This window comes from Calonectris borealis, chromosome 1 (genome assembly GCF_964195595.1).
Source record: "Calonectris borealis chromosome 1, bCalBor7.hap1.2, whole genome shotgun sequence".
NCBI classification, from domain to species: domain Eukaryota; kingdom Metazoa; phylum Chordata; class Aves; order Procellariiformes; family Procellariidae; genus Calonectris; species Calonectris borealis.
Genome location: NC_134312.1, coordinates 104177873 through 104203291, shown reverse-complemented (window position 1 = coordinate 104203291; position 25419 = coordinate 104177873). Strand labels below are relative to the sequence as shown.

The 25419-nt window shown below is 36.9% G+C and overlaps 1 protein-coding gene across 5 annotated transcripts in view; it reads left to right on the top strand.

Moving 5' to 3' along the window:
• CADM2 (cell adhesion molecule 2) overlaps positions 1-25419 on the top strand; it is a 678107-nt gene that overhangs the window by 497152 nt on the left and 155536 nt on the right. The gene's annotated exons all lie outside the window — the stretch shown is intronic.

Genomic DNA, 25419 nt, shown 5'->3' with positions numbered 1-25419 from the left:
GTATGTTGTTATTAAAGAAAAGAATAATATTTGAAATTCTTATTGCAAGCTAATTTGGAAAACACTGTTGCAAAATATCTTGGAAGAGCATTTATGGGTGGTGAGAGGCTGGCAAGGGAAGAAGTAATCCATAAACCTTGTGTCTTGCTTTTATTAGTGTGTGTGTTTGCGTGTATACATATATATATTTTATATATATTTTTTTATATATATGTATATAATCCCACTATTTGCTTCAAGTGTACTGTAGTTTTGTTTGGTTGTCAGTGCAATATGCAGTTGCTGTAGTAGGTGTTCTTACTGTTACAGCTAATAAAAATGCTCTGTTTTAGTGCCCTGATTTTTCCAATCATACCATGCACAGATTTTTTAAGTTTAGTTAAATTAGAGGGGAAAAAAGACAGGAAAATGTCCATTTCTCACAAAAAAAGAAGAGCATTATCACTGGAGTAGGATATATTTCTAAGATGTTTATCTTAATCTGAAATGAAAAGGCATTACATTTTACATAATAGAATGTTAAGATAAAGATTACATTCGATTCCATAAAGAAATTAAAACTAAATTTATGAGGAATAAATTCATCACTTGGCTTCAAAAATGCAAAAGCTTTGGTATTGATTTCAGTGGTACAGAAGTTCAGCAGTATTTTATACTTAATTCTACTTCTTGAATTTATTCTGAAAGGTGCTACATACTGTAGACTATATTTTAACAAGCGCAGTTACTCCTCTGCTTAAAATTAAAGAAGTGCTGTCCAAATGCTTTGCTGAATGATTACAAGACTTTAAAACACGTTGCAGGACTGAAAATGCTTTGTGGATCTATGCACTTCAATAAAAATAGAGTCTAAAACCTGTCATTTTATACCTGCAGAAGCTACAATCAAAATATGTTTTTTTGCTATTAATATAATAGCTGAATAGAATCTCTTTATGGTGTTGAAGTGGTTCCTTTTATCTAATTTCCTGTAGCATGTAATCATTTGATTTGCAATTTCTTTGAAATCACAAGTACCTTTTGAATGTAGGATTGAAGATGAGAGGTTTATACGGTGCAAACTTTGGAGCTGTAAGTCTAGTCCTGTAACCTTTGCTCATATGGACTCCTTCATTTCAGCTGTAATCATTAGTGATTTGGGATGGGTAAATAATGTCTGCAAAACTAAAAGCAGAGAGAACTTGTCTGTTGATAGAGCACATCGATACTCACAAAATCTATATTTTTTATAAAATAAGTGACATTTTAAAGGATGCTGAGAAGGACGTGGGAGGACTGCAAATAGATTAATTTGAACTTTGTAGCCATTTCGGTGTGAATTGAATTTTCTGTGTACTTTAACTAAATCTGTCCTTTTACCACGAATAATTGAAGTTTGCATTACTTTTTAATATAATGAATTAAAGCAACAGAATTTGAATGGCATGCAGCATAGTAAGTACTTAGAAGCAATTTATATTCCCCACAGGAAATGTGAGGAGCTGAAGTGTGTAAATTTAAAGGACCACACTCTTTATTGAACTTTTAGCTTGTCCCAACACTTCGAGGAATACTTAATGATTCATTTTATGGAGGGATTCCTGTGCATCTATTAGACAGGAAAATGTCTTGGTGTGGTCAAGAAAAACTTTAGGTCCTTCAGTCAGAGATATTTAGTCTTTCTTACATTGGCAAAGCTTTGCATTCTGTGTGACATTTCCAGACTTGAGTATACCGGGGGTAGTGAGCAGTGCATCCAAGTCCTACACGGAAAGCATTCTGCCATTTCTGAAAATTAAGTTACAGCTTTATTGGCAATTTTTTCTCTGTGTATATGTATGTGTTCTTATAAGTAAGAAAGAGCTTTCCTTTACATGCTTTTGATGCTTGTGTTATTGAGCCAAAATGGAGAGAGATATTTATGGCTGATGTCTCGGTGGTTTTCTCGTAACATGATGGCAAGAGCAACTGTAAAGGCTTCCTCTTTTTTTTTTTTTCCTTTCCCACTTCCCCCAGCCAGGCATACAATTTGGCTATAAAAAGCAGCTTTCTACTAAATCCAGTCATTACATTTAATTTATTGAGAGCAGTGCCTCAGCCAGAGTCTTTTCAAACCTGTCTCTTAATGTTAGCCAAAACCAACCTTCAGATCTTACTTCTCCCTTCAGCACTATGAAAATTGCTGTTTAATAGCTGTGTTTCTCAAACCCTCTAAATTAATGAAAACTGTTGAGTAGATGTAGGGTACACATGTGTAGGAAACAGAACCTTAGAAGAGGAGCACCACCAGTAGCCTTTATATCCACTAGAGCTGAGTAACTGTGGATATTACCACATCCAGAACTAAATCAAATTTGCATGCCTTTAACTTTACTTCCCTTCAGTAAGTTATTTTCTATATATGTACTCATAAGAATGACACACAAAGGAATGACAATATATTTCTTTTATGTCTGGAAGCATAAAAAAAATCAGGAAACCTTTCTATTGATTGCTCTATATTTTAATAATTATGAGAGAGTCAGGTGGTAAAACAAAGGAAGTCAGGTAAGTATCAAAAGAGGGTCCTAACTGCAGCAGAAGATGAGAGAGGTGACAACTGTCAGCATATGGCAGAACAGGTGCCAAAACCAAGCAGTAAAAAGTCCTCTGCTGCTAGACTGTCCTTGGTGGGATCCCTTTCATGTTCACACTTCTTTCTCAGGCAAGTTGGTTCCCCTGTCTTGCAAAAACATTTTCTGACCAAAATGGAACTTGCCAGGAAGAGAGAGTCGCTTGGTCAGATGGAGGGAATGTCTGCTTCCCAGTCCCTTGCCCTTCAACAAGGGGTTTATTACTAGTCTCCATTTTATTCAAAATGGATGACATATACTATAAAAATCACATTTATGTCATTTTGGTTTCTTCTGAACTGCGATGCAATCATTGACATTGAAGTTAGGAGTCATAGTCTTCCTTTTTCTGTTTTAGATATTCTAAATAAGTATGGAAATGCAATGAGCCAAATACACTAATACCAAAGCTACGTTGTTAAAATTATTCTTCTGGTTCTCCTCACATACTGCCACAGCCACATGTTTTTAAGTACAGATTTTGCTCAGTTAGGAGGATTTTGTGGCTGGTAAAGAACACTTCCTCCCCCACCCTCCCAGCAATTTAATATTTATTTAATATTTATGAAAGAGACAAGGACTATTTTTAACTTGAGACCTTTTTGGCACCTAGCCTATACAGTCTTACGATGATATAGATGGAAAATGAGTAGAGTTTTGTTTCAGAAAAGGCAATGCTATAAATTTAGTGAATGTGAAACCACAGTTCAGAGTTGTTTCCAGGTCCTCATCACTTGAAGTAGTTGATTTGGTTTTTGTTGTAAATTTAGGCCTAAAATGTGTTCGACTCATTGCGGTGATGGGAATTGGGGGAGGAAAGAAATCCTATTTTCCTATCGGAAAATAAGTTCTAGTTTTATTTTATTAGCTGAGCAAGGTAAAACAGTTGCTTCCCTTCAACTCTTATTTTGACACTCTAAAATATATTACAGCTGGAACTAACTTTGTCTTCATTATTATTTTAACACACAGTAGCTAAAATACAAATGTTTGATCTTGTGGATTTGGTGACCTGTCTCCTTCAGCATGCTGTCTCTCTGTTGTCCTTTCTGGTACTTTTTTCTGGTTCCTCTACCTTGTAGCTTCAAGGACATTGTGTATCAATTTGATTTTTAACTCTTCCTCTTTCATTTGAAGCATAAAATCTTTACCTGACCGTAAAAAAATAGATAGTCTAGTTGCATAAATGGATAAATGGTCTTAAATTTTAATAAGCTTAACAGTCTTACCAAGTCCCCCCTTGGTTTCCCACCCCCCAGACAGAATTGTAAAGGTTGTGTCTTCTTGGAAAATATGAATTCAGAGCTCACCCTGAGAAAGTTCAGATTCTTTGGAAACAAATGCAAATTGCATGCTGCACATGAAACGAGCTTTTCCCTACACAATTTTCAATTAAAATGAATAATTGCCATAGAAACCTCCGTATCACTTTAGGCAGCCAAGTACCTATAATTATATAGCTGCCTTTGGAAGAAGCACAATGTGCAACAATGTAGAACTGGCGGATATGATTTTAAGTTAATATAGGTTATTTTATTTTATCTTCACTGGTGGTACTACTTAAGGATTTCGACTGGGCAATAAACACAGAGAGACATAAATATGAATGCAGATGTATAAAAAAAAGGGTGTAGCATGGAAACACAGAGATGGTTGATAAAGAGAAGACTGAAAAGAACCTTCATTCAGCTTGCTGTAGCAGCTGTCTTCTCATATTCGCTTTCGGTAGGGAATCTAGATACATATGGAGCAGGATATTGAGTTATAAAGGAGACGTGTACAACTGAACGACGGCTGTTGATGTCAAAGGTGTTTAATCTCATCAATATAAAAATGTGCAATCAGACTATAGAAAGGAAGAGAGGTGTATATCTAACAGTTTTTCCGTCAGGCAAGTGAAAGTGTAAAATACCTCTCTTCACCTTAACAGGGAAATTTGCAGGTCTGTTGATAGTAAAACAAGTGCTGTGATGACATTGATCATGATAAGTTTGCCACAAACTGACACGTCAGATTTTGACGAGACATATGCCTGATGCTAATCATAAATGGGTACGTGTCCCTTGTGCTTTCATCAAGTAGTAGCACTTTCATGTCGTACTAAAACATTAGAAAGCATATTCCAACCTCAGGATTATTCATCCCTCAGCAGCAGAATATGTTTCTTTAGATGACCTTTGATTTTTTACGTGTGAGAGTACTTGGCATTTATGTATCTCCCTATCATCTTGAAAGCTTTCAGAGATACTGGTGTGCTAGGCAAGGGCTATGAGAGGGCACTGTACTTGCAACGCTCCCGAGAGCTTCCCTGAGTGGCACGATGCCTCAGGTGAGCTTGTGGAAACATGTTTGGGTGTAGCAGCTGCCCATAAGGTTCTGCATTTGCTCCCTCTCGGAGGTGGCACTATTACGTTAGAACTTGCAGGTAAGTTTAGAGACAGGACGTGTCTCAAATAAAAACATCATGCCTTTTGGCATACCTAGCTGTACTACCAATTCCATGAAAACAACTCCTAACCTTCTTCTTTCTCAATATAGACACATTTAGAGGGAGAATCTGAAATTCACAGTGCACAAGGTATGGGATTTTAATTACAGTGTCACGTATGCCAGTTTAGGAGGAGTTATTAATGCAGAGAACTATAATTCTTACTGTAACACTGTCAAAACTAAATGGTGATAGAATTGCCATGCAGAAGCCTGGCACTTTCAGGCGTGAAAATCCTGTCTCTGATGTTGTTGGCTTACAACTCCTTTTTAGTTAGCTGTATTTATCCTTTGACTTGTTTTGTGGAAGCCAGACTCCAGATATTGAATTTAAGTGTAGCCCCAGCTTACACCACTCTGTGGTGATTCAGCCTCAGATTCTAATCTATGTAAACAAGCAGAGGCACTTGTGAGTTACAAAAATCATTTGACAATATTTCTGACTGGGGGGAAATGGCGAACTTCCTTCCTGTGGGACATCTAATGATTCTAGTAAGCAGTTGAATTTAAGATGTAGGTATACACGTAGACAAACAATCCTCAGACAGAAGGAATAGGCTTGTACAAAACGAAAGTCAAAGAAGCAAAGAAAATAATGTTTCTTTTTGCAATAGAAAGGAAAGTAGGAAATACATGCTTTAGATTAGTTATGCAGACAGGGAGGCAGACAGGCTGTATTGTTGGGAGGGCTGGGAGCGTTAGCATTTAAGTAATGTGAAATTGAGTAGCAATGATGAATGGACTTATGTCTTCACCTTCACACGCTCTGTTTCCTATTACATAATTGAGTGGAGATGGTATCAGACAGTAGATGATGACCAAGCTTAACTCCGAGGGTACACATATAAATTAGAGATTCGCTGTCACTTAGAATTTAATAGACCCTTTCAATGAGATAATACCTTGTAGTAAACCTATGATGTGGCATAAAAAGCAATGGGAAAAATGCAAGAAAACTATACAGACAAATACTGAAGTATGACTTTACAGCTGGAAAAGTTGGGGGGAAGTTATACAGAGGGACAGGATTTTCTTTTCTTTTCTTTTTTTTTTTCCCCTGAGCTGAATAACAATAGCTTGTAAATGCCTTATAACATTTGAGAGGTTTTGAGCATTTAAAGAAAAAAATTGTAGGACATAGAAATCTGGTTTTCACAGAGAGCTTTTCATGAAAATCTTTTAGAATAGTTCTTCCAGGATCTGTAGTTAAGTTTAATTTTTTATGTCGGTCAGATCTGTTGATTTCACAATTATGCTATAAGACTACCAGTAGCTGTCTGGCCAGCTCTTATGTTTCCTTGAGACCCATGGTATGGCATATTGGAATAGATAACCTGGGTTAAGTCCTTCAGCTGCAATTTTGTTTCTTACTAATGGATTCTTACGTTCACTTACTCCCCTGCGGTGTGGTGGAGGAGAGAATTGGAAGGGCAATACCAAGAAAAACTGATGGATCGAGGTTAAGACAGTTTAATAAGTGAAGGAAAATGAAAGAAAAAAGAAAAAATAGTGATGCAAGGGCAATCGCTCACCACCTCCTACCAGCAGACCAATGCCCAGCCAGTCCCCAAGCAATCCCTACTTCGGGAAAACAACACCCAAGTTTTATTGCTGAGCACAGTGCCTTAAAAAAGATAATGTGATAAAAGAGAACAAGAGTCTGTTAAAATATCTTGACAGTTATTGTCTGTATGAATATGAAAATTACATTTTAAAAATGTATTACAATGCATTAGAATATTATTTCATTGCAATAAATTAGTAGAACTACGCCCACTTACAGCATTTATTTTTTTGTTTCTTAGCAGTATTAAGGGAATAAATGAGCATATTGTAGAGATGGTTAGAAAGTGTAGGAGTTTGCATTATATTGTGCTGAAGTGGGGGTACGTGCAGAAATTAAGTTTGCTAGCACTCAAGCTAAATGGAGAATGAAGCTGATACATTGGAATATGATGAAGTGAAGCAGTAGTTCTGATGACACTGCTAAGATTACTCTGTTACGAAGTTTTATGATACTCAGGCTGGTGGCTATTTTTGTTTTAAATGGCAAAGAATCTTCTAAGGCTTGAGAAATCTTTTGTGGGGGGTGGAGGCGAGGTTCAAAAAAAAAGGTGGAAAGAGAAATTTCATGTACCTGGCCTCTCTGCACTAGTTGTTTCCACGGATGAGCAAAACTTCCTGGGGTTTCTGAAGAAAATGGACCTATTACATTAAATTCTGAACCAGTTGTTTTCTTTCAGACAACTCTTAGAGTAAATGATAGCGAGGAACAATTTGAGTACAGAGAAGGGCAAGTGGGAGAATACACTTATGATGATAGGCGGTAGATCCAGAAGCAGTAGAGCTCAGCATTGTACATCATAAGGAACATGAAGGTAGGCATGAAAAGACATTTTGTTTTTAATCAGGAACGGTGAACAGTGTTCCTTAGGGAAAGTGAACGTTATTTTTTTGAAGAAACCAGGTGACAGGCAAGAGCGCTGATTGTTATATCGCAGCTTATTCAGTACAGTAGTCATAGGGATAAGAGAATTACTACACGGACCGGAACCTGAACCTGTCGTAGAAGCGATTGTTAGATACAAGAAAACTTAACTTTGCAGAATAGAAAGAACTGACTTTGCAAAGAACAGCTGATATTTGCAGGTCTGGTGAAAATTATGCTTCTAAAAGGAAAACAGCAGCAGTGGAAAAAGTTGAAGTGCAAATATTTAGAAATGGCATATCAGATTATAAAGAAATAGACAATGTGTTAGGATGAAAGCATAAAAATATTTATAATTAAAAGGGAAAGACAATCATGGAACATTCAGATGTTCCCAGGACAGATAGATGTGTTATATTGCATATAGAAATAAGAAAAAATCCACACCACAAGTACAGTCATGGCTTTGCATCTGGGTGACAAAAGTCTTACAAGGGCAAACCAGAAACCCCTGAAAACATGACAATATTTGCATGGCACAGTGCCATGCAGAGACATCTGAATTAGCACTGAAGCTAGCTAAGATGTTGCTGGCAGGTGTCTCCAGCTTCCTCAAGGTTTCTCCAAGCAAATTAGGTCAGCTGAAAAGAAGAACCTTTTTAGCGTGGCTTATAAACATGGACATAGCTTAACACATTTAAAATCTAAGGTTCTGCAACACACTGGCTAGTGATACTGGAAACGATCAATCAAAAGCTGACTTTGAAACAGAAACTGAAATTGAATGCAATACAGTCCAGCAGCCCTAGACTAACAGCAGGTGGTACAGTCACTGCAATCCCAGCTGCTTTTAGAAGGGTTAATGTGGAGATTAACTATCAGTCAGCAAATGCTGGAGGAATAAAAACACAGCAGGTCAAGGAGAAATGTAGTCCGGAAGAGTGATTCAACAACATATTTTTAGAGAATTACCCAACTGGATGGAAAACAACTCCAAAGGATGACTGAAGGACAGTGACTACTATGTAGGAAAATAGTAAAGGGATAGGAAAAGCCTCTTCTATCAGTATGATGCAGAATTCCCAGTCTGGATTAACTAGACCTAGACAAATAGATTCCAAACCCACCCCAGAAGCTGGTTTGATAACCTGTGGACTTCAGCCCTCTGCCTTCTGAAATTACAGCTTCTCTGAGAAGACGGAGGCTTGCCAGATTGTGTGAGCATTTCCACATTGCTCAGTCAAGTATGGTAGAGAAGTCCACCAAAGCTACCTGTGATCCAAGCTGGATGTATTAGCAGGGCTTAAAAGTTTATTGGCTAGGGGAGATAAATTCTCTCTGAGTTAGAGCTACAGTGAGCGTGAATGTCTCCGCAGCATGCTTTCCTTCACTTCTATTTTCATGCTTAGTAAGGGTGAAGACAGTTTGGGTCTTTTTTCACTGGTAGCATGGATTTGCTTTTCTTTAACCTAAAAATGGAGAAGATACTACTAAAGGCTCACTTTCAGCCGCTCTGTATACCACAGGAAGACTTAATGGTAAAAGACTGAACTTCTTAATATTTAAAGACTACAGTAAAGCAGAATACCATTTTTCTTTTAAATAGTCACCCTAAAAAAATAAGCCCTTTGTTGACTGGCACCATGTGATATAGAGGAATGAACTGAGAAATCCTAATTTTGTTTAGGATTAAGAGCTGCTTGTAAAAAAAAAAACCAAAACCCAAACCAAACAAATTATTAAAAATATGTATAATATATCTACTGAAACAAATTTGTAAAAGATGTGTACTAAATCTAACTGAAAATTTTAATACCTCCTGTATATTACAGTCGCACTTTATCATGTCAATATAAATCCCACTATATCACCAAAATTAGAATGCCTTATTTAAATTTCTGTGGGAAACAAATTAAAGACAAATTTTACCAGATCTAACATCAGATGTTATGAAGCCAAAGCTAGATGATTAGTTTAGAGGAGGATCACAGTATTAAGGTCAGGCAAGCTGAGGATTTTAATACATCCAAAGATTTAAATAAAGGCAGTAAATGTACACTTTCATAGTGCCTGGACCTAAAAATATATTACTATTTTCACTTTTTGAGGTGGAAGTGAAGGATCTACCATTATTAGAAGTGCTTATCTCTTCACTCCCTTTCTGGTAGAAACTTGTTTAAGGAGCTTCCCTTCATCATTGTTTCAGCACAGAAAGTGTAACAAATCATCATGTCCTGGATCTTTAAGGATCTGTGTGCAGAAAAGTAATTGCTGATGAGCTGCTGATATGGGGTGAAAATCCTCAGTAAGTCCGTGAGAGACTGTGTGATGTTATGCTGTGAGCCAAAGAAAATAACTTTAAATTGAACAGAAATGAGAACTGAATCAACCTGAATGAGATTACTTTCAGAGGTATGTACCTGGGTAAAAGGAGCTTGAGGAAACACAGAAACCAAAAGGTGATTGTGTAAATGGAGAAGGAAAAAAAAAAACAGCAAACCAGTAGCACAGAGAGAGTTCAAAGCGTGTTAACAGACATTAAAAAAAAAAAAAAATTAAAAGCCATGCCTGTAACAGCTAGCCTACAGTAACTGACTGATGATTATTGCTATCTATATATTAATTGTCAAACACTAACAAGTTTTCAGAATGCTGCCTAAAGAAGATAAAGTAATTACAAGACTGGGAAGAAAGATAAAGCTTCTGAAATCTAAAATAAAACCAAGATGTAAGTTAAGTGTATAGACTCTAACAGAAGTATTTTTTGAAAGAAAAAGACGTATGTGAATTTCCATCACGGAGTCTGAGAAGCAAAAAAGCATTTTTTGTATGTGGCAGCTGTATTAAGACTGGGGCTGCATACCAAATCCTTCCAGTTCGGTGAGATATGGACAAACTGTTGGAGCAATCATTATCTTTTCCTTCTTTGAACCTCAACTTAGCTTTTGAAGCAAAGACCCATTGATCAGTCTGATCAAACATTTTAACTGTAACCTGTCACAAGCTATTATTATTTTATTTCTGTAGCTTTATTGTCCAGCAGCCAGACAATAATACCATACAACTACACTGGCAGCTCAAATGTATGTTAAATGGAAGCAGAACCAGCTTAAATAGAATTTTTCATTATCGAAAATAACATTTAGAGGAAAAAATACAGTGCCATCTTACTAGATCGCTCTTCCCATACAGATTATCTGGTCGTGGTTCAGTTTACGCCACTGAACAAAAGCTTGGTTTATAAAATGTGCATTGCAATGTACAAACTTAGCACATGTGTATTTATTTTTCTTCACAGAGGGCACATTTTCCCTTCTGATATTCTTCAGACTTTTTAGTCAATTTTGCAGCCTAAAAATGAAGTGGGTGTTCATCTGTATTTTTCCCATCTTGAATGAAATTGTCATGTGTCTCATGGGTGCAAATCCCATCATTTCTATTTTAATACCATGGTTGTGCTGCTTACTAACACAGAGAAGAAAACCTGTCTGAGCTGAACCATGTTGAATGAATATGCTAAACTTGATCGGACTTGCATGAAACTATATGTAACATGGGTAAGTGTTACACAGAACTAGTACTTATAATACTTGTAAATAATACAAATAAGTGCAGACAAGACTTAAAATCTGCCTTATTCAAAGGAAAAAAAAAATCCAATGACTTGCAAAGCAATTCATAGCATCTGATTATGGGGCTAGAACAGTACCCTTAAATCCTTTTTACCTCAGTTACCGACAGAGTAAGTTGTATCAGGCACTAAAACAGTAGAAAATGAACAGTTGCGCTGTTTATACTAGAATCAGTTTTGGGTTTGCTTGCTGTTTGAGCAATTGAGTGGTGAGCAAACTTTAAAATTGTTATTATATTAAAAATATGTATGAATAATTCAATCTCTTGTCAAAGGTTGCTAAGGAGAATCACAGAACAGTCACATTCCATTTCTTTTAATAGCATGAGAGAAAGTTTTTGTACACAATTAATGCAATGATTATCTGAAAATGAGGGATAGGGTCTGAGAAGTAAAGAATTGCCTCTGTTGAGTTGAACCATGGGGAATTTCTGGAAGATTTACAATTGTATTGGCTCATTGCTTAATCAGATGGCAGAAAGATGTTCTCAGTAGGTATTCCTTTCTTTAATGAAAGAGGCGATTAACCCATGCCAAACGCTATCTTTAAAGACTTTTTTCTCCAACTACCTAGCAAAATTTTATTTAATCCCTATTTTGGTACTCTGCAGTTGCACAGTATGTTCTGCTGATGTACTTGATAAAGGACACTTTTGATCATTTTTAATTTTTGTAGAATAAATGTTTATCTTACTCACATCTTGTGAGAAAACCAGAAGAGGCATGAAGACAGCGTAAGGACTCTGACAGCTGAGCTCTTGGCACGTCTAGTAGCAGCACTTTAAATGCTCCTGTCTCCAGTTGTCTGTCCTGCCCCACTGCCAGATGTTAGTTAAAGGCATTGTGAAAGCAGCAGCAGAAGGGAATTTGCTCTTTGCCCGTATAGGAAAATTTGCACTGGTTTCCGTCTGATCCTGTTCCTTTGTTCTGATTCTGTTATGGGAGTGGTAATTGCTAGTGCTGGGAATAGAGTCCGAGGCTGTTTCTTAAACCACCATTGCTAATTCCATCAAAGCACTTACGCCACAACTCTTAGACTGCTACAGAATAACTCTCCTCTGCAATCCTCTGCTCTGCCTGGGGAGCTCTCCTGACAGTTCTGATCCACTGGAAAAGTAGAAATGTCAACTTAGAAAGTCAGACTTGTATCTGCATTAAGCAGAGCTTTCTTAGCAACTGACTCACACATACGGACTTTTCTCTCTGTGCAGATAAGCCAGGATTGTGAATGGGTATTTTTTCAGACCTGTTGAAGGCTTCAGTTTCCCCTTATTAACATCAAAAAAAAATTGCTTATCATTTTCTTTCTCGCAATGCACAGCACTTTGATGCTGCCTAGTCAATTTTTTGCATTTCATCTGAGTCTTCCTGCAGATGAGCGTCTGTTAGCATGGGGCTGGGAGGGAGCCATGGAAGGGAGGGCTTGTTCCTTCTTTCTTTGTCACAGTGTCCAATTTCATGGTGAAATTGTTCTTGCACTCAAGTGGAAGGATCACCTTAGAGCTGAGGCAAGCAAGAGCCTTGAAATCATGCAACCTGCTGTTCCTCTGAGTGAGGCGGCTGAGCGCAGTCTGGGGTGTTCTCGTTAGAATACCTGTGTCAGCCTCTATTCACTAGTCTTAGTAAAGCATTTGAGACACCTCATGGGTTCCGGTTCCTTGTAGGTGCCAAGGATCCTCTCTATGCATTTTGCAGGGAAATTTGTTGTTCACCAGTCGTAGTACAAATTACGTTATAAACAAAATATCAAGGCTTCCGGTGAACGATGCATGCCTGATCTTTCACCCAGTGGAGGAGAAGTATCTGAACTAACATCTGTAAAAGGCTGTGAAAAGGGAACATTTTTCACAGTGAAGAACAGAAAGTATTTGAAAAGAAGTAGCAGGCTACTGTACCCTCACCTTCTGCAACAGGCATCCTTAGTCATCAAGACGTCTTGCCTTTGTTTGTCTTTCAAGCATAGCTGTGTATTCATGATCTGCAAGCTTCTTCACTGAAGTTGTTGAGCATTAATAAGGAAATCTTAATTTCTTTTTTAAAGCTATCCTACTTCAGAACTTAACTGGAGTGAGATCTGGACTTGGTATTTTGAAGAAAATATCACCATTTTAATATTCTTCTTTTCAAAATGCAACATCAAGTATCAAACTTGATTTTTTAATTTTTCTTTTTTTTTAATTTTGGGGAAAAATTGCCTGGCATAAACGGAAACCCTTTTTTTTTTTTTCTTTTAAATAAAACTTTTATTTCAATTCAGCTTTTTATATATGAAGTGGAAACTTGTTCTAAAATGAAAATACTCCATTTCCATCCTATCACACAATTAATTTTTCTTTTAAAATAGAAAGTGGAAAATGAGGATTATTACATCAATTAATTAGTTTATTTTTCAATGAATAATATGCTTTTGTCAATGTGGTTTTTCACTAGTTTTGTTTAGAACACATCAGCCCATCTGTACGGATTACTGGTAAAGCATCATTCATTTTTTAGGCTTTATTCACTGGCTTCAAGTTAGAAACAGAATTTAATATAGGGTTTGGGTTTATCCTCTTACTTCACACACTCATGTGGCATGCTGGAGCAGTGGAAAGGTCTGCTTCAAGAATCAGGTTCGTATGTGTAAGAGTTGGCCTACAACTGTGAGTTTCAGTCCCTCAGGAAATAGGAGCGAGGCATGAACCGTGGCAAAACAGAAGAACCTGCTTCTCAGAACGGCTCTTCCTCGCAAGCGTTACTTTACTATCATGTTAACATCCAGTTCTCAGAGAGGGGAGATCAAGCCGCTGGGTTTGAGAGTGGCGAGCTCATCACAGATCCGCTGCGGGCACACCTGTCTATAGGTAGTGAAAGGGTAGCGTTACAAGGTGATGTGTTGCTAAATAGCATTACTTTGTGCTGTGAAAAGGTCTGACCGTAGTATAGCTGGATCATTTCAAATTCCTTTTGTGTCATTTTCTAGTGGGATTAATTCCTAGTTGAAGCAGAAGCAGAAGCAGAAAAGATGGCTGCTGCTTCTTCACTGGGGCATCTTAAGTTTTTTTCTGCTTATTTTCAGAAAGAAAGCAGCACCATAGGGACAAAGAAAGGTAGAGTTTACAAGTCCTTTAACTATTTCTTTCCTTGCTCATTAAAAACTAGGACCTTGGTCACATCTGTGTTCTAAAATAGGAGGGAAGAAAAACAAGATGTATCTTTGTTTTGATGCCCTGCTCTTTTGCTGAACTCTTCTACTCCTAACCTCTGAGGAAATTAAAACTATGATATAAAACGTGTTCTGGCTTTGTGTAAGATAGCTCACTTTTGTAATGTTAGACTTTCAAAATCCAGATTGGTTTGAGAATTGAAGTTACCAAGTTACCCATTTATAGATGAAAGTGTGCTAAGCAGAAAGACATATTTTACCCAGTCTTGCAAATTATGTCCTTGCTTCATTACTCACATTATTCTCTGTCTGACTGTATTGCAGTTAAGGTGATGTAAGAAGAGTTCATTCCAAACATATTTCTTTTTGTTCTGTCTCTGCTACTCGAGACGGAGTTCATCACCGTGAGATGATGCAGTGCCACATCAACACACAATGCCGAGGCTCCCAATGACAGTCATAAACGCTTGCCTATCATGTTACGTTTGAACCACTTCTTTTGAGAGCCTATAGAGGAATTCAGAAAAGCTAATGCAACTCAGGTCAGCTTGTGCTATTTCCCAGATTTTTAAGCCTGGATGAGCTTGGACTCATCCTCCAGATCGATGTGTGCTAAAGTGTATATCATTTCTTTTTCAAAAATGAGAGGATTTACTGTCCAAAAAATGTCAGCCTTGCTGCTGAAGAATTTAAGAGGTGCAGTTCATCTGTGTTTAACAAAATGTGCTGGCAATGATGTTGTCAATTTGTAATGAAGTAAGTTAAGGGGTCCGTATACAATCTATCTGAGTATTGCAGCTTCCCAAGAGAATGGTTTTCACACTGGTCTGTAATAAACCCATTTTGCTGAAAGAAATCACACCCCTATTAATATAGATTATCTCTTTCAGATTGTGACAGAATCTTCCCCTTTCTCCTAAGACAGTCAAATAGCCTACATCTGTGTTTATGTTCTCAAACATGGGAGAGAGTACCAAAGGAAAAGAACAAATGGCAGTGATATGAAAATGTCCTTATTCATTTTATGTGCTTTGTAACAATTTTGAAGAAAGATATTCAGGCAGTCATATTTTGTAGCAAGTTCCTATTTCTTCTTCTATCTTTAACTGCCAACAATAAACAGATTTTTTTTAATGTCATACTGATCAAGGCACAGTAGATCAGAATCGTCCTTCAAGATACAATAGAGGCGATAAGGATTAATTTCTTATTTTAAAATGTGGAAATTGCTGTCCTTGTATGAGAGCAGTATGTCATCCAACCATCCCCCCATTACCCCATTTAACTTATGATAAAAAGGGCCTTGCATCTCACTATAGAGGCATGACATGAAGGAGACCTATTAGTAAAGATTTAATAGGCCTGGAATAGAGGATAATAGAAATTGAATTGGTGTAATTTATGTGGTACCGGCAACAATGGGATCTGAGAATCTTCAAAGGTTTTCCCTTCTGTGGTGGTTTAAAATGAGCAGGTATTTTCAAGCCAGGTTCCTGCAAAGTGTGTACTGTCAGTGTGTTTTTTTCAGACTTGTTCTGGAATTTTGTGAGTGTGTGTATTTAATCTGGAATGCTGGAAGAAAAATCATTTTTAGCCAGTATTCCTAGCGAATGGTAGCATATATGATTGCACCATCGGTTAACTTGCGTTCTTTTCTTCCAAATGCTCCCTCATTAGTATTTGAATCTGTTGTCCAGTTCCAACCTATTTGACAGAAAGTGTGAGTATCAAATATGTATAAATTCATGGGTATTAGGAGTAGAAAAAAGCGCTCTAAATTTATTTTGCTACTGCAAGAAAGGCAGGTAGAATTTTGTTGTTCTCCACTCAAAGAGGCAGAGACTGACCCGGCAGCTGAGATAGGAAAATGAGGCAGCTAGTCAACTCATGCAAAGCTCCAGGGAGGGTAAGTCCCATTTGTTTCTTACCCAGCAGGGAAGGATGGAGAAGGAAGCTGAGAATTTTTGTAAAAGGGGCAAACTAATTACTGTGGTATAAACAGGATGGGTATAACTTCTTGGGAGTTCAGGTTTCAGAAGCTCTGTGCTGAACAACTAACTAAAAAATAATGAATAGCTAGAGGTTTCTGTGTAACTTTCTGTGTGTTCAAGAAATAAAATTATAACAGGTTGAACTCCAGGCTTGGTCCTAAAGATAAATACATACCAACAGTTGCCTAGTAGACAGGTTTTGTCTGTAACAGGCCAAATCATGACCTGGCATAGCAGATACAACTCTGTCCACTTCAGTAACATTAACTTACTTATGTAAGGAGTCAATTTGGCCCCGTGATTCTAGGTGTAATGAAGTTCTGCACTGGGCTGCAGAAGTCTATAGTATGCAAAGGTGAAAATGCTCTCTTTACTGGAGCTCAACTGGAACTTGATTGATCTGCTGTTGAAGTGAACACAAGCAAGTGCTCACTGCAAGCCAGTGTTATTTCCTAAGGTAAAAAGGAGTTTAAAATCTTGACTCACTAGAAAGACGACATAATTAAGAAGAAGAAAACTTTCGTTCAGAAATTTTAAGCAATTTCTGAACAGACTGGAAAAAAAAGATCCATTAAATGTCCATGTTAATGATGTAAACTGTCTCTGTAAGTAAAATGAATATTTTGACCATGTAAGAGTGAGCATTTTTATAAAAAAAAAAGTAGAGCTGAAAGATCGTGCAAGTAATGAGGATCTTTCCCATTGCTAAAAATTCCTTGGGGGTAAAAGTGCAGTAAAGAAGAAAATCAACACCCTTAAACAGACTAACTTACTATTTTATGCTTAAAAACAATGCCAGGTTTAGAAAAAGCGGAGTAATGTGACATGGAAATCTTCCTTAGGCATGTCAGTAATACCAGATTGAAGCTCTTTGGAATTGAATACTGGGCTTCAGCAGTCATTTTTTGATGTACTGTACACCAGAGACAGGTAGAGTTTTTTTATTAGAACAGGAAGTGGAACTTAAAAGCATTAAAATGAATTATGGAAAACTTTACTTCTCAGCTGAGGAGATTGTCTTTGCAAGATTAAAATAAAACAAATCTGATAGTTTGCTTGGGATCTGTGCTACATTTGGCTATGGTGTCATGTTTTATAAGATAGGCTTTTATTTGTTCAGTGTGTGAATGGAAGCCTTGTGATGGTGATTTAGTAGGATGATGATAATGTTGGAGATTGACTGGGAAGAATTCCCCAAATTGGTTTTAAACCATGATTCCAGAATAAAAGTGCTGGAAGTTGAGTATTTTGGATGACATTCACCTAACTGGGGCCCTGACTGTGACCCTTCCTACAGGAGTTACAAGGTGGATTTTTAGTTAAACAGTAAGCTTTTAACGTATTTTAGAATCTTTTGACAATAGTACTTATATGTTCATTTTCACTATAGCCCTTGTGAACATCTGTTTTTGTCTGAGTTATTTTTATAAAGCTGAGACCATGATATAAAAGATGTACAACTACATAGGGGAAATACATGTGCCTTACGCTCACTACAGACAGACCCACTTCACTATGTACCACCCAGACTTTCTATAAGAAAAGAATTTCTGGCAGTTGGCCATACTTTAAATGGTGCTTGACATCAGGAATTGAGTTTTGCATCCTAATCCTAAAACAAATGGACTCCTAGGTGTTAATTACTTGCCCAAGGCACTGAGGCAATGAGTTTCAAAGCTAGGATGAAAACACCAGGAGTCTCTGGCTTGTAAGTACCCTGTTAGACAAGGTATTCTCCTATATGTCAAATAATGGTTTATAGAAGTAACTGATATAACAATAATAGTGCATTGTTTTTGATTGATGAGTCATATTTGTTTATATGCAAGACCTAGGAATTACTTATAAAGTTTCTGTATTAAGACCCTTTTTTTCACAGGCAGTTAAACACAGCATGTCAGTGCTTTTGTCTTTTGAGGTAATGACTTGAATCTTATTCTGTAAGTGTCATCCGGAGAATAATTATCTTTGCGTTACTATTCAAAAACAGAGTTTGGTTGATTTCTTTTAACTTGACAGCCATGTTTCTTTGGTTCAATAAATGTTATCAGGCATTCTTTGGCTGCTCCTATTGCATCAACTTTAATTAGTTTTTGATTGCTGTTAATTTCACAGCTTTTTCTCCTTAATAAATTGCATCAAAAATGCTTTAGTTTTTTGTTGCATCAAGTTTAATTAGTTTTGTGCTTTGCTTACTCTATTTTGCTTGCTCTTTTTAAAGGAACTCCCCCACAGCTTCTTCCTCTGAATATACCTCTGAGTCACCGATTCTGATGTTGATGATTACAGGAGATTATAGAACCTCTGATCATTGAACTCTCTCCAGAACTGTGAGAGTGCTCCTGTCAGGTGCAGGAGAGGAGGGTCACCAATGGGCTTTGCATAATGGTGCAATTTACAGTGCGTTTTTACAGTGCATCAGGAGCAGAATTCTGCAATTCTGATCTAAAGAAAAACATGCTGCAAACTTTAAATGCAACATTTCTTCTAAGCAACTCAGAACAAAACCAATGTCATCAAAATGGAAGTCTGTTTCCTCGGTAGGGTAAAATGCAAGTGAACTGCTTAGCTAGCTTGTGAAAGTGGTAGGCCCACACCATTATTCTTTAAGTATAATCAGGTGCTTTTGGGAAAGGCCATGTTTTGTGGGGAGAGTGATAGGACTCTTCATGAGAACCACGAATTGCCACCCTAATAATCTAGTCCTAAGTAACTTAAGTTCAAATGCTAGACTTGGAATAAGACCCTTGGCGTTCTCTAACTTTCCTGACTCACTACTTTATAGGTAAATTTCGGTTCTTTCCAAACTCCATTTAACCCATTGTATTGTGGAAAGATGTCATTTTAATCTCACTTCCGGCATCATCTGGAAGTCTCTGTATTCCTTGTTACTCTCCACTTTTGCATGGTTTCACTGAAGATTTCTGTAGCACTCAAGATTTTCAGTGTCAGAAAGGTCCTCAAATAACATCAAGAGGTGAGATTTCAGTGCACTGCTTCTCTCTGTAGAAGAAGGTGGGGATTTCAAAGAGACAAAGGAGGCAGAAGCCATATCTGAGAAAAGAACTGAGGAATGAAGAAGGAATATTGATGGCTTCAAAGGAGCTCAGAAGAACATCTAAAAGAACACTACAGGACAGGAAAAAGAGATCGTCTTAATTCCCTTTCAAGTACGTTAGGTTTCAGTAGCAGAATGACTTCACAGTAAGATACTGTGGGGGTAGAAACTGGTAATTAGAGAAAAAGAATTTTATGCTTAAGGCACTGGGTTAGGATTCGTGAAATTTAATTTCTTAATTTCGTGGGTTTAATTTCTCTTTCAGACAAAGGCTTCTTAGGTAACCTTTGGTAAATAAGTTGGAGTGTAATTTTCAAAAATTCCTGGGTACTGAGAGAGGAGAAACACCTAAGCAAGTTAAATGTTTAAGAAAGACTTAAGCAAGACTATAAAATAGCATTTAGTGAATTTTAGATGTCTAGAATTGGATAGGGGCACACCTTTTTTACTGGAAAGCTCACAAGATAAGTAGATTTCTACTTCTGTTCATTCCTGAGCTATCTTAGCTAAAGCCCCACCAGTATCCAAAGCAGGTTTAAGTTTTCTGAGTAACCAGTCTCTCTCTCTCTATCTCATAAACGAACAAGATCCTTATAAGAGGTATTCATGTCTCACCCGTGTTTTGTTTTAATGGAGGCAATGGTGCTTAGTGCTTAGCCGTATTTCTGTAACGTTTCCCTTATTCAAACATTAAATCAGCATTAAAAAAAAATCCTACCTCACCTTCAATGCCATCAGGTAAAAGCTTGTGAGGGCTTTGATCACTTCTTTAAGAAAAAGTATATTTTCTGTTTTCAGTAATAAGTGCTCTTGCATCTGTCCCTCATAAAATTGTGGTCCAGAGAGAATGAATGTTCAGGGTTTTTCATAAGCTTTTATGTGTTTTCAGCATGGGGGTGGGGATTAGATAGCCGTTTAGGAACCCTTACCTCTCTGGATGTTTAGGGAGACAGTCCTCAGGTGTGGTTTCCGTTTTGACAAATAAGCACTTTTGGAAATATGACCATCAATCTTCTCAGCTTCTGTGTGCTGCCCATGGCTTGGAGGATCTAAGTTTTCCCTTCCTCTCTCTCTGCTTTGCCTTGTATACTTGTTACACCTTTGGGGGCAAGGTCTCTTCCTCTTTGTTAGTGTACAGTGACCCTAAATTCAAGATGTGGGTTTAGGTATTTGGATAACAACCAGAGCAAGTAGTAATTGTTATTTTCCTAGCAGTGGGCTTTGAGGTTGCTTTGCTTTATTCAAGCGGAAAGTATGTAGTATATTGGATAACCTGTAGCAAATCTAATAATATTGGTTTGCTTCCCTATCAAGGTTCTTTCAGAGCTTCTGTAGCTAGAGTCAGAAAAGATACATTCTTTATTCCACATATGAGACTTTACAAGTAACATTTTCTTCTTCTGAGTTATGAGTTTCCATCATAGTGTTTCCCTTAGCAACACCACGTATAAAATTATTGCCAGTGTTTCAGATTGCTGACTTATTCTGAACAATACCTACCTTTTCCTAAGACCCAATATTTAAAGTGTAGAACCGCTATTCTGGAAGTCATATTATTACCATAAAATTTAGTTAGCTTCTTGTAGCTGCCAGGGTCCAAGAGCATTTTGTAACATCTGTCTTAGAAATGAACGGATTGTTCACAGTACCTTTCACTATGTGTCTAGCAACACTCCTATGAATCAAGTGCGGAGGTAATCAGATGTGTGGGAGTGTCCTCCACGATGCTTGATAGCAGCGTAGGTTATCCAGAGTTAGCTGACAACTAGCTGTAGGAAAAAATTGTCAGTAAATCTGTAAATAACAGAGTAAAAAATAAAAAAATAAAGAGCATGGTGTACTCTGTGTTTAAAGTTCCTTCTCAGAATCCTAATTCCAGGTTGCTAGGTCCTAATGTGTCCTGATGCCACATAGGCGTTGCTAAATGACGGTTTTTCTATTGCAGTCTTTTTGAAAAGTGATCACTTTCCATCAGTAAGATTTCCAGGGTCAGTCACGGCACTTTTCATTTACTTTCTACTTTTTTCCCCTTCCTTGTTAAGTGGGCTCGTTGGCCCCGTGACTAGACACAGCATGCTGTCTTTTTCACAGAGGGTATTTTGGCTGTGTGTTGCACAAATTCTCAGGCCTGCAGCAGTGGGTGGATAAGCTTGGGCATAATTACCCTGTTTGTCATGTCTTTCATCCCACTCTTGTTAATTGATTAATATTGTAGAATCCAGCAACGTATTGGATCTAGAAGGAATCAGACTGCTATCTTGTCTGACAAGAAATGCAGAACTATAATGAATGATACACTAAAATATATAGCAATCTAAGCATTGCTTTAAAACATAGTGTGGAGACATCTTTTTGTTTCCTTAGTATCCAGTACAATTAAAACACTACTCAGATAAAACTAAATGAAATAACATTCTTCACAAACGCTTAAAATTGTGATCCCTGAAATAAAAAACCATAACTTAAAACCCTAGCTTTGTAGTACTTTTAGTTCCAGAATCTTCATATTGTCTGTCCAACACTAAGTTTGAAGACTTTCATGTGAAGCTTTGCACCGAGCACTCAATTCCAACAACTTATCGTTAACTACTGATAAAAGGCAGGAGGAGAGTGAATAATGCTTATTATATAATTTCAAATGTGATTTTGAAAGGACTCTTTAGTAGTTGGTTTTCTAGTTTTTTCTCCAGCTTGCTTTTGAGATGGATAATAACTTGAGATAAGAAATACTCAAAGAAACTGTAAATACAGTGGCAAAAGTATTTACAAAACCAAAGATGTGCTTATTTTCCTGAAAGCTGTTTCTGGGGGTTATGGTGGCATCTTTTTTTACTTTGACCAGTCATAATGTGTGGAGTTTATTTTTCCCCCTCCACTTCTAAGCCTTGGCACTACACACATTTCTTGTACAAACAGGATCAGAAAGGTTTTCTTGGTTTTTATTTGTAATGGAAAGTTTAGCCTTTTTTATTACTTTCACTATTGACTCTTGATGTGTTCTTGTCTCTGCAAATACCGCTGAAATAGCTGTTGTCATCCATTCTTTGATATGTTTTGGCTGGACAGGTGCTTTAGGGTCAAATGATAGCTCATTCAGCCAAAACTGTGGTAGCCGCAATTGCCAGCCTCAGGCCAGTTCTTGCAGTTTAGATTTTCAGGACTGCAATCTGTGATTACTTGTAGTTCTTAAACTTTCACCAAACATCAATGCTGCGGTGCTGCTCCTTGTTAAAAGAAAAAAAAAGAAAAAAAAAATTACAAAGCTCTGGTGGTATCCTTCCTCTAAACCAGCACATGTTAGCTGTTAGCTATGTGCTCAGGGGTGCAGAGTGTAAAGGAATTGGGTGAATGCTCATATTCCACGGTGTTTCGTGGATGAGTTTGATATGGTACAATGTAGCTACGTCCATGGTCAGGAACTGATTAAACCTCAGTGAATTCCAAGATGTCAGGGTTCTGTGCTGACACAAACACCTCAGATTTTCGGCTGTTGTTTATGGGATTCATTCATGGGATCTCTAGAAAGTTAGTCCATAGGAGATGACAGTTCAGTAAACTCAAACATGTCTTGTGTGTTTCCTTTTTATGTTGACAAATTCCCTTTTTCGTCTGGTAAGAAATTTTGCAGATTTGAATTTTAAGAGGACTTAGAATAAGGTAATGGAAACAAGAAGATTTGGATACATAGGGCAGCCAGAAGCAGGAAGAGGCAGCATTCATGCTTAGTTAAGTTTGCTGGCATCAGCGTGGATGACAACAGCAGTACCTGTCATTGAAAAGTATGCCAATTCTCATTGAAAAAGTAAAGTAGTAGAGCAGGCTTTTTTAAAAAGTTCTCTTGTTCAACAGTTTCAATATTTGGTCCTCCTACTAAGTGTCAGCAGGACCTAGAGGAATTGCTTCTGCTACTGTTCTTTCAAAGGAGTCAAATCTTTAAAGGGGATTGTGGTCTTGGTTTTGGCTTGAGGAGTAACATGGGCTGGTTGGAGGTGCTAGAATGCAGTATGCATAAAATAATCCCCAACATTTTGTACTACAAAAAAAAATTATTAAACTTCTGATGAATCTACCACTTCATTCTTATCTGTGGATCCTTTTCAGTATTTGTTTTTCTTTTTTTTCATTGTATGTTATTTTATGTGCTGCCACAATGAAAAGTACCATCTCTGATAACGGTGATAATTAAACCAGAAACTGTTAAAAGGAGAAATGTCCTACCAGCTGCTGCTGTAAGTAGATTGTGACCTTGTTAAACTCCACAAGTAAAAGCTGTAAGTAACAAGGGTTTCTGCCTCTAGGAGTGTTAATCACGGGAAGGGTTTCTTTCCTAAGTGGTTTAGAGAGGCTTACCTGTCTTTTTAACTCAACTTTACAATATTCTTAAACTGATTGACAGTAACATTTGATTACCTTTAAATATGTGATAATGAAAACTTCATGTAGGTTTGTGTCTTGGGCTACATTTTAAATATCCAGATTATTGTCATATTTGCAGTCTACTCTGCACAGTAGCAGTGTTCAGAATTTGTTTTCTTTACTGATGTTCTTGCTGCCATTTTTCATTCTATCAACCCTTCATAAAAATGAAAGGATATCACACAATAGTTTGTTCTTTCACCTGTCCAAGACTGGTAGATGGCGAACTGTCTCAAATTTGGAAGTTGATTGAAATTGAGAATTCAGAGTATTGCTTAAGTTTTATACCAAGCTGCAGGACTTGGTTCCAATCTTTTTATGAGCTCACAAACTATTTCATTGCAATCTTTTCCTCTTTTGCCACGGAAAACAGTTATCTGAATGTGAAAAACCTTAATGCCTTATGTTTCTTTGCCATTTTAAAGTCCCTGTAATTGATAACACAAGTGAACCACACAAATCATATTAGATATTATCGTTAAATAATTTTTTTAACAATATACTCTTTATTCATTTATTGTATGGTGTATTCATTTTAATAACTTAAATAATGTCAATATTTTTAATGCATTTTACAAAATCAAGAGTTGATGTTTATAGAAGAGGAGGAGCCCCAAATGACCCTGTATGTACTTCAAAAATGTATGGTTAAATCTAATTTTAAAATAATTCTTTGGACAGGCTCATCAGGTAGTTGCAAGGGAAGCTGTATCCACCAAACTCAATAGGATTACATGTTTATACCCTAGTCCTGAGAATTTAGCTTGTAAAATCCTGGCCCATTTTCAATTACAGTCCTTGAATTCTGAATTTCCCTCTATTGTCAGCTCAAATAAGGACAGAATATACTTAAGTTTATGCACTTTTCTCTCTGAACTTGTTCTTTTTTTTTTTTTAAGAAAAAATATCAAAAGAAACTTCATCTTTGCCACTTATCCATTTCCCCTTACAGAACACTCATTCACATTTTGTACCAACAGTTTAGAGATAATAAGGCTTTTCTTGTCTAGTAAATGAGTCACTGTTTCCAGTAAGTCATATAAACAGAATAATATTTTTACATTCATTAATATTTTAAGTGAACAAAAGCTTCATAATTAAATAGACCATTTTCTTTTCTTACGATATGCATTTCCTTAAGACTTTTTACTAAAGCTTACTAAAGTAGATACAAGAAAGTAATATAACTCACAAAGGATATTTAAGAAGTTTATTACTCAAATTTGTATTTGTTGTTATAAAATTGCTTAGCTTTACTGAATGTTGTTCATAATTTTTTCCACTTTTATTAAGTTATTTTGTCACAAATGTGGCGACTGTTGTCACTTTCAAGATTAATATGCACTAAAAGTCAGCAAATCTATGCTACAGTGACATAAGACTATTTTCCTGAAGCTATGAAGGATTTTGTGACTCAGTTATCACCTTTGGGTAGCTTTTTTTTTCCTGGAACTTTAATATTTCAAGTTTATGTGCCTGTTTTCATATTCTTACAGTGATAACAAGATATCATCCATATGAGTAAATGTTTGTATGATGTGCCTAGAAAGACTGACACAGCTGGCTTGGACCTTATCCTTTGCCATTAAATAGCTGTCAAAACATCTGCTACCCAGCTGACTGACATTAAAAATAAAGACTATTCCATAGGCTTTTCCAAAGCTTGATTCTT